Source organism: Panthera uncia, chromosome F2 (genome assembly GCF_023721935.1).
Source record: "Panthera uncia isolate 11264 chromosome F2, Puncia_PCG_1.0, whole genome shotgun sequence".
NCBI lineage: Eukaryota > Metazoa > Chordata > Mammalia > Carnivora > Felidae > Panthera > Panthera uncia.
The window spans coordinates 8004359-8013604 of record NC_064812.1 but is presented as its reverse complement, the minus strand read 5'-3'; positions in this window follow the sequence as shown (position 1 = coordinate 8013604).

Here is a 9246-nt window from a genome sequence, read left to right as displayed (position 1 = left end):
AAAATCATGGCCCAAGAGAAGGAGTCACATCATCAAGATTAAATGATAGGAAGCTGTGCATTTGTATTCTTTTCCAGTTCGTTGAAATAATGATCCATGGTTCTCTACCTTCCAACCAAACCTCTAACCAGGAATAGATCCAAATATTATTGGAACAAATTATAGCATGTTTATTAATGTATGCGATAAAAACTTGTTGCATGATTGGATCTTACACGAGAGTGGGGGGCACAGGCATTAATGAAACAACCATCCAACCAGATGTGACACTACAATAAGGGAAGGAGCAATGAGAGAAATACTAGATGACAAGACAGCATAAAAATGGGAGTTTGACTTAGAAGGCTAGCTTGGAGAAGGCTTTCCTGAGAACATGAAGAGCAGGCAAAGATCCAGAGGATGAGTAGGAGTAAATGAAATAAAGAAAAGAAAGAAGAGAAACTGCCTTGAAAAAGGCCACGTTTGATTCATTCAACAAATATATACTGAGGGTATGCTGTTTACCAGCTTGGAATGTAATGATGAACACTATATATATGGCCCCCGTCTTTATGGCATTTATGGTGTCAAAGGAGACAGAAAGACATTTAAATAAGCAATTCTTTTTTGTTGTTGTTGTTTATGTTAAATATAATTTATTGTCAAATTGGTTTCCATACAACACCCAGTGCTCATCCCAACAGGTGTCCTCCTCAATGCCCATCACCCAAATAAGCACTTCTAAAGGAGTCTGATAATGCTGTAAAAAGAGAGGTCTAAAAAAAGAGGGGGTATAGCATGCTATTGGAGCACAAAGCAGGGTAGTGTTTTGCATGGGTGGGCCGAAGGGGCAACCATATCAACAGAAGCTTCCCATGGAAGTGAAAATGTATAAGCCAAGATCTCAAATCTGGATAGTCCCTAGATGTGTTTTGCCAGCCTGCTTTCTTGAGAGGCCTCAGTGCAAAGTTCTGCATAATTAAGACTCTGGGAGCTACAATCTCTTTTCATATTCTAGGGCATCCCTTTAATATTACTTTTGGTGTTGTGTCTGGGTTCCCACCGGAGCAAATCTTACCCAGGAGTTAGACAGAAAGCTCCTCAATTTGATATGCCCATCAGATCCAATCATTCTACATGTCATTTAGATTCTTGGCTTCAGCTCCAAGCAGCCTCCTTGGAGAAGCAGGACTTTCTGGTCTTCTACAAATTTAGGTGCCCTTTTAATCCTTCAATAACCATCTACTGGGCACACTTCAGAAGACCAACCATCTGTCATATGTAGATGAGTGGGAAGAAGTATAAAATATTCTGTATTCTGAGAATGTGAAGGGGAACACTAGAGTGAAATGGACTATGAACTCGAAATTAGAAGTGGATTCAGATCCTGCTGTTGTCATCAACTCTGAAGAGATCAGACTAACTAAAGGGGAAAGATGGGGGGCAAAGTGAGAAGGCGGGTCGCTGAAGAACCTCATCTATTTGCCTAATATTACAGACCATGGGTCAATGTGTTTTACCCACTCAGTGATTTTTTAAAAATGTGTGTAACATATAAATATCCAAGGATCCTCCATAAAAACTAAAATTTGTTTGTTCTCATGGAAACTCAGAAAATATAGAAATACAAGATCCAAATTTTCATTTGGCAAGCATAAGTTACTGATGAAAGAAAAAACAAGTTGCAGCTGCCTGATTTTAAAAGGTCTGTCACTTTGCCATGCCCCATCAAAAAGAGAGGTAAAAAAAAAAGAGAGAGAGAGAGGTATAGCATGCTATTAGAGCACAATACCACCATTACACTTCCCCGGTGTATTTAATTTATTGGTTTGACTTCTTCTAGTTGTCTGTGGATGCTTAGAAACTACCCCCAAAATTAGTGTCTCAATATAACAACAATTTTATTTGACATCGTGATTTTTTTTTAATCAAAACTTCAGGCATGGTTCAGCTGGATAGATCTCATGTTCCATGTCATTGATTGGTGCAGTACTGTAGGCAGAACAATGGCTCCCCAAAGATACCGTGTCTCATTCCTGGAACCTACGAGTAGGTTATATAACATGGCAAAGGGGAATTTTGCTTGCAGGTGTAATTAAGTTTCCTAATCGCTGATGGTAAATAGGGAGATTATCCTGTATTAGCCAGATGAGCCCAATGTAATCACAAAAGAATTTACACATGGAAAGGGAGACAGAGGAGAAGGTAGGAGTGATGCAGCGAGAGGATTCAACCCTCTGTTGTTGGCTTTGAAGATGTAGCAAAGGAGCCACGAGCTAAGGAATGTGGGCAGGCTTTAGAAGCTAGAAAAATTAAGAAAATTGGCTCTCTCCAGAGCTTCTAAAAAAAGAACACAGGGGTTCCTGGGTGGCTCAGTCGGTTAAGCATCCAACTTTGGCTCAGGTAATGATCTCACAGCACATGAGTTCAAGCCCCGCATAGTGCTCTGTGCTGACAGCTCAGAGACTGGAGCCTGCTTCTGATTCTGCGTCTCCATCTCTCTTTGCCCCTCCCTTGCTCACGATCTCTCCTCTCTCTCACTCTTTCTTCCTCTCTCTCAAAAAGAAATAAACATTTAAAAATTTTTTAAAAAATTAGTTAAAAAGGAACACAGTCCTGCTTACATTTTGATGTTAGCCCAATGAGGTCCATGTCAGACTTCTCATCTATATGACTGTAAAAAATAAATTTGTTGCTTTAAGCCACCAAGTCTGTAGCAGTTTGTTACAACATCAACAAGAAATTAATACAACTGGGATCTCTTGGTGATATTAACTTGGTAGCTGGGCTAATCTGGAGGGTCCAAAATACCTTCACTTATATGGCAGGAACCTTGGCCAGAAGACTGGGCTCAACCAGGACCCTCACCTTTCTCATATACTCTGACAGCCTCTTTATTTATTCTCTTCAGCCAGGCTTCTCCCATGGCAGCTTGGGTGTTCAAGAGATCCAAGGTGACACTGCCAGTCTTCATAAGTCTAAGACAAGACCTAACATAGTGTCACTCCTGCTGTGCTCAGTTGGTCAAAGCCATAATAAACTAAAGAAGAGGAAACAGACCCCACCTCTTGATGAGGGACGTTCCAAAGAATGTGTGACCATATTTGATCTTCGAGAGCCAACCATCTAGCCTCAAATTACATGTATTTCTTCCACGTGCAAAATGCCTTCAACCTCCCTGAAAACCCTTCAGCTCTCATCATATTGCACCGTTATTTGAAGTCCAGGATCTCACCATCTAAATGCAGACAGCTGTGCGTGAATCTGTGGTTCCTTAAGTACTTTCTCATTTGAACACACATGAAAAAAAACGACCGTTCATTAACCTCCCTCATACACAAACCCGGAAACACCCTAGAATAGTAGTGTGGACGTAGGGTGACTGTCATAGACACTCCAAAAAGGGAAACACTGGAGGTTTGTAACAATCATCAGTTCCTAGACATTCTCACTTCTAGTTAATCTTATGGAATTAGTTCTTCAATTAGCCCCATTTCTGCCCCTGGGAATAATTCCCCACAGATACTGATTCTGCCCCCTGAATCTTCTTTTCTTTCCTTTTGGAAATAGCCTGTCTCTTAGACTGAGTATCTTTCTCAGACTTCTTTTTCTAAACAAAAGTTTGAGGGCCCAAAGTCCTCTTCTCACTGTATACTGTCTCTTCCCCTTTCAGCCCAAAATGGTACAATCCTTTTGAAAAAATGGTGGGTTTCTTATGTAGCAAATTATAATTCTCTCCATTAGAAAGAAGCGAGATCTAGATTTTATTCTGAGACAGGCCATCCTCTACCTTCAACAGCCTGTGAGGTTACCGAGAGAGCACAGCATTAAGATTCTCTGAACTCCTGTTTCCAGAAAAAAATAACAGTACAAGGCATGCCATCATATCTTTTTGAGATTAACAAAGGTTCTTAAATCCTAGATGCACTTTTATCTTATGACATGTCCTACTGCCCTGGCCTACTGCCCATCTGTTCCCTGGGGCCATTTCTTACTTTGAAAACTGCCTGCTGGCTATAAGGTTTTTTTCTGGGGCCTTGGAAATTTTGCTTGAGAATAAACAATTCCTGCTTTAGCATCTCTTTTCTTGTGCTTTACAATAAGCAAGTAGAAGTGAGATGGCACTTTGAACATCATGTCTGGAAATCTCCTCGGCTTAATCCTCCTGCTCCTTATGTATACCTTCTATTTTCCATGTTACCTACCAACAGTCTTCTTGAGGCCCTTCCATAACCACCCAAACAGTCATTCTCACAATTAATGCCATATGTACTAGGTTGGCACGAAAGCAGTACTCCACCTCCAGAACCACATTCTGTTCTAGTCAACTAATGCTACACAGCAAAATACCCCAAAGCTAACTTGTTTAAAACAATTATCATTTTATTGTTACCTCATGATTTTTGCAGGTCAAAAATCGGACCAAGACTCAGCAGGGTGATTCTTTTGCTTCATGTGATGCTGACTGGGGTTACTCAGTGGTACCCAGGTGTTGAGTGGGAAATCTGGAGGGTACAAGTCAGTTTCACTCATGCCTAGAAGCTTGGGGGGATGGCTGGAAGGCTGGGGTCAGCTGGCCCCTTTCCTTCATGGCATACTCTCAGGATTTCCCTAAGTGGTCTCTTCAGTAGGAAGAGAGTTTTTGCATGTTGTCTCATAGCTCTAAGAGAGGCTAAAGTTAACAGTCTTCTTAAAACAAGGCCCAAAACTGGGAAAGCACCACTTCACCATATTCCATTGACCTTCTTTATAATCCAAGATTTAATGGGATGAGCATCAAGAAATTTTCAGATGTCTTTAATCTGCCAAAATGTATGAATTTATCTCCTCTACATTATCCTATATACAACCGGGCATCATTGGAGAGTATAAGCAGGGAGTGATTGTGCCAGATAACTGCATCGGAAATATGCATCCTGGATAGGCGGTGCAGAAGACTGAAATCAGGAGAGACCAATCAGAAGACCAACACATTCAGTACTAAGGACAAGAGATGGCAGCAGCTCTAATTCAAAGTAGGAATGTGTTTTGAAGGGAAGAGACAGATTCGGTTAATATTTAGGAAACAGAGTCAACAGACTGTGGGAAGTTGGGGATCATGAGGAATCAAGAACAACTCCTAGGGAACAGAACGTTGGGACCACTGGCTAAGATGGGGCTCAAGGCAAGGATGGAGCCCCTCTGGACTAGGGATAAACGTGGCTCAGCCTTCATAGCAAAGCCAGAGATCTGGGTTTACTTTGCAGCCTCTTTTGAAACACAGCAAGCAGCAGCAGCTTCTAGCCCAAATTGGGGATAGGGGTAGGGAGAGAAGATAATTTGGTCAGCATTAATGAAATGTCAGCACTTGGGAGCCATTTCAGTTCTCTTTGAAATGAAATTCCCTTTTCTTTTCTGTTTGTTTAGTAAGGGAATAGAGAGTGGCAGAAAAATGGTATTTGTTCTAATTCTACCTCATGGCTCCCATTCACCATGGAGGGGATTATATGCTTTTCAAGTTCACAGAGGGGTAGTTAGGGCTCATTTGTTAATGCTCATAAAGCTTGTTGTGAATGAAAATCAGTGCATTATGCAGTGATTTTTATTCCGATATGACAGGAACTTCATTTTCAGTGCCAAGCTCCAAGGGAATTAGCTGAGCCCCCCTCATTAACTTAATGGGCAGTGCATGGTCAGTTCTACTCACTGACATTCCTCCAACAATTTCCCCTGAAAAGATGGAAATTTCAAAGTATAATGTAGCATGGGGAAGATGACTTAAAGGGTGTTATGGTCTCACTTCTCTGCCTTTGCCCATTTAACCCCCTACTCGGGACAGTGTGAACCAACTGCAGAAGATAAAAGATAATCCCAGTGGTGTCTTAGATAAAAGCTGGAATGGAGGAGATAGTGGTTAGGATTTAGGAGGCCCGGTTTAAAGCCAGTGGCCATGCTACTGATGAAAATGTATACTTTTATACACTGTTCTTGCTTAAATGTAAAAAAAACTGAGTCTCAGATACCAGTTTCATAAAATCCGAGCCAAGAAAATCCTGTTTCCTATCTTGGGAAACTTTGAGGAGGTTACCTACCCTCTATGAACTCCTTATTTGTAAAATAAGGGTATTCTCAAATGTAAAAGGCTGTTATGGGAATTCATGAGTTAGAACAGCGTCTGGCAAATGATGAGTTCCTAACATGTTGCTAACATGTTTGTTACTAACAGCATCAACAGTAACAGCCATATAAAAATGATGACGATGGTGGTATACCCATTCGTCAATCCCGACACAATTACATAAGTATGAACATCCGATGAAACAAGTTGGGATTGAGAAGAGCAAGAATAGGTAAGATGCAACTACCTTAGAGTACTGAGGGCTCATTCCCCGCCTGTGGGATGAAAACAAGGGTGACAGTGATGATGGTGATGGTAATGGGATGGTGGGGATGACCTCAATCGTCATCATGATGACAACAGTCACAGCCTGATTATATAGCATCAAAGCCTAAAAAGGTGACCTTTTTAAAATCAGAGAGACCTGAATCCAAAGTTGTCTGCACTGCCTTCTAGCTATGAGGTTTGGATAAGGTAATTCATTTCTCTGAGCCCCAGTTTCCTCATAAGTAAGACAGAGACGATAATCAGAACTACTTCACAGGGCTGTTTGTAAAGGTTAAATTATACAACTGGATGCACATTGCTTACCGCTCTACCTGGCACACATGGGTTGGTAATTGGTAGCTATTCATATTATTATTGTTGCTGTAGAAATTTATTGGTGTAGAAGTAACGTCAAAATGATTACACTCCTCACAAGATCAAAAAACACTGTTTGAGATCAAGACTAGAAAGAGCGCTAAATGAATATACATCATTCAGTGAAAATGTACTGCATGTAAAATATATCATAGAAACGATAAAAATGGTTCAACCATAGTGAACATAGAAATGCACAGTTTGGAAATACAGTGTAGGAATGGGATTAAAAAAAACATAAAACCTTCACTCCATCTCGTATAGGATTACGGCACAGAAATGCAGGAGAGATGTGGTGCAAAAATTACTTCAATCCTGCTTCCTATACCGTGCAGCATTTCTACCTCTATTCCACTTACTATAGAACCAAAAGAAGCTTCCCTGATTCTGCATTAAATATTAAAAATAACCACACATTGTAATATCTGGGGGGGTTCTTTTGCTTTTGAAGACACTGCTGATTGGGAAGAAACATGAAGAAATTCAATGTTTCACAGAGTGCAATCAAAACATAAAAAGTGGATTGCTTTTAATTACTCAAATTATGATGCATGGTCTAGCGGCAGGAAAAAAAAAGTCAGTATCTCAAGGAAAGTCTCAGCATTTCAAATGAGGTTCCTGCCTGTGTAGGCACAGATGTAAACGGCTGCCCTCTGCATTGCTGTGAGGGCCACATGTTTAACAGAAACTTACCTATTCTACAAGATCTGTGTCTTCCTTGAAGCCACACCTATCTGAAGTCCATGCCCCTTCATTATTGTTCTTGTTCCCCTACACTTTGCTTATATCTTCGTTATGGAAAGTTCATAGAGAGGGTATTTTGAGATATTAATCCAGTTAGTTTCTTCTATATATCGTGCAGCCAGCACACTTTTTCCTCCTACTTAGGCAGAAGAATAACCTCCTAAACTCACCACATTACTGGGAGAGAATTACTTAGCCTAGAGAATACAGAATAAAATTCTTGGCTTTTAATTCCAAATAAAGAGGTTCTTGAAATATACAACAAAGGAATAAGCTTGAAAAGCATGCTCACAGGATGATCACAGGAAGCTTAATGAAGGAGAGTGATCTTAAAGGCCATGGCCTTATATGTATATTCAAGGATATTTTTTTCCCTCATGTTTAAGCTGGAAATAAAACTATGTCTTTCCTTGAATACACTAAGAGTGTTACTCTTTTGGCTTTTTGCGTTCAATGTTACCTTTGACAAGTATGGCATTAATCTATTTCCTTGTCCTCTGCATGTGATCTGCTTTTTCTCTTTGAAAGCTTTTGGAATTTTCTGTGCGATCTTCTAAAATTTCACTTTTTTTGTGGCAAAGTGTGTGTGTGTGTGTGTGTGTGTGTGTGTGTGTGTGTGTGTTTTAACCTATATCATTACTGCCTGCCCTTTAAAATTAAGAAATTCTCAGCCAATATTTCTGCAAATATTTCTTCTCCTATTAATGTTTCTCTTTCTGGATAAACATGTTGTCTTAAAGATATTGATATTCTACTTCTACCCTTTATATCACCGTTTTATGTTTCTCTTTATTCTTCTTGGATGCTTTCCAGGAGAGGTCCAAAGCCTGATATTTCAGATCAATAATTTGTTCTTTGACTATATATGTCCTGTTTTCCTACCTATATATTGATATCTTTATTTCAACTATATTTTTCTGGGCCAATATACTCAACTTTTTCCTTCTTTTATAATTTCCTGTCCCTGATTTTTGTTACAAATATCTTCCTTTATCTGTTTGAAAATACTTTAAGCACCTATGCTTCCTGACCATGACTTTTGGTTCACTTTGTGTACATTCTCTGCTCTGTTGTTACTGTGTTGAAGTTGTGCCCTCCATATGTCTCATGATGTTGTTCTGTGAGCTCACAGTTCTCTGAAGGAAATTTGAAGGAGGGAAAGGCAAACAACTCCCTCTCCCCAGATAACTGTGCCTCTCAGGGACTCGTCTTTTACCTCTGAGCAGTGTCATGTTTTTTTTTAATGGTTTATGGAGTAGAAATGGGGAATGAGTTGATAAGTCCAGCTGGTCTACCTGAATATGCTATTAAGTCTTCCTCACTTACCCAAGTCTCAGATGCCCACTATTTGTCTATCATCCTTGGCCAGCCCATGTCTGTTGTTGCTCTTTCAACCATGAGAAATCTTGTGGGAAAAGAGGGAACATATCTAAAATGGAAACCCAGCATAACCACCTACTTGATCAGCTCAATCTGTTTTCTTCTGTGACAGTATCTCTGCCAATAAAAGAACCAACTTCATTCTGTCTTCCTTGAGGCTACCCCATGGTTTCCATACTCATTGCTCAAATCCACTGGCCTCTTTATCATTTTTTGTCTTTTTTTTTTTTGTGTGGTGTCTCAAGGTGGTGTGTCAGGGAAATAGCCAGCAACCCATATTAGTTAACCACTTTGACAACAAATTCTACCATATGCACATGTTTTATGGCCTGTTATTTTGTCATCACTGGATGGTGAAGCCATCAGTCATGAGTTGCACTAAGTAATTCGTAAATGAAAAAAGA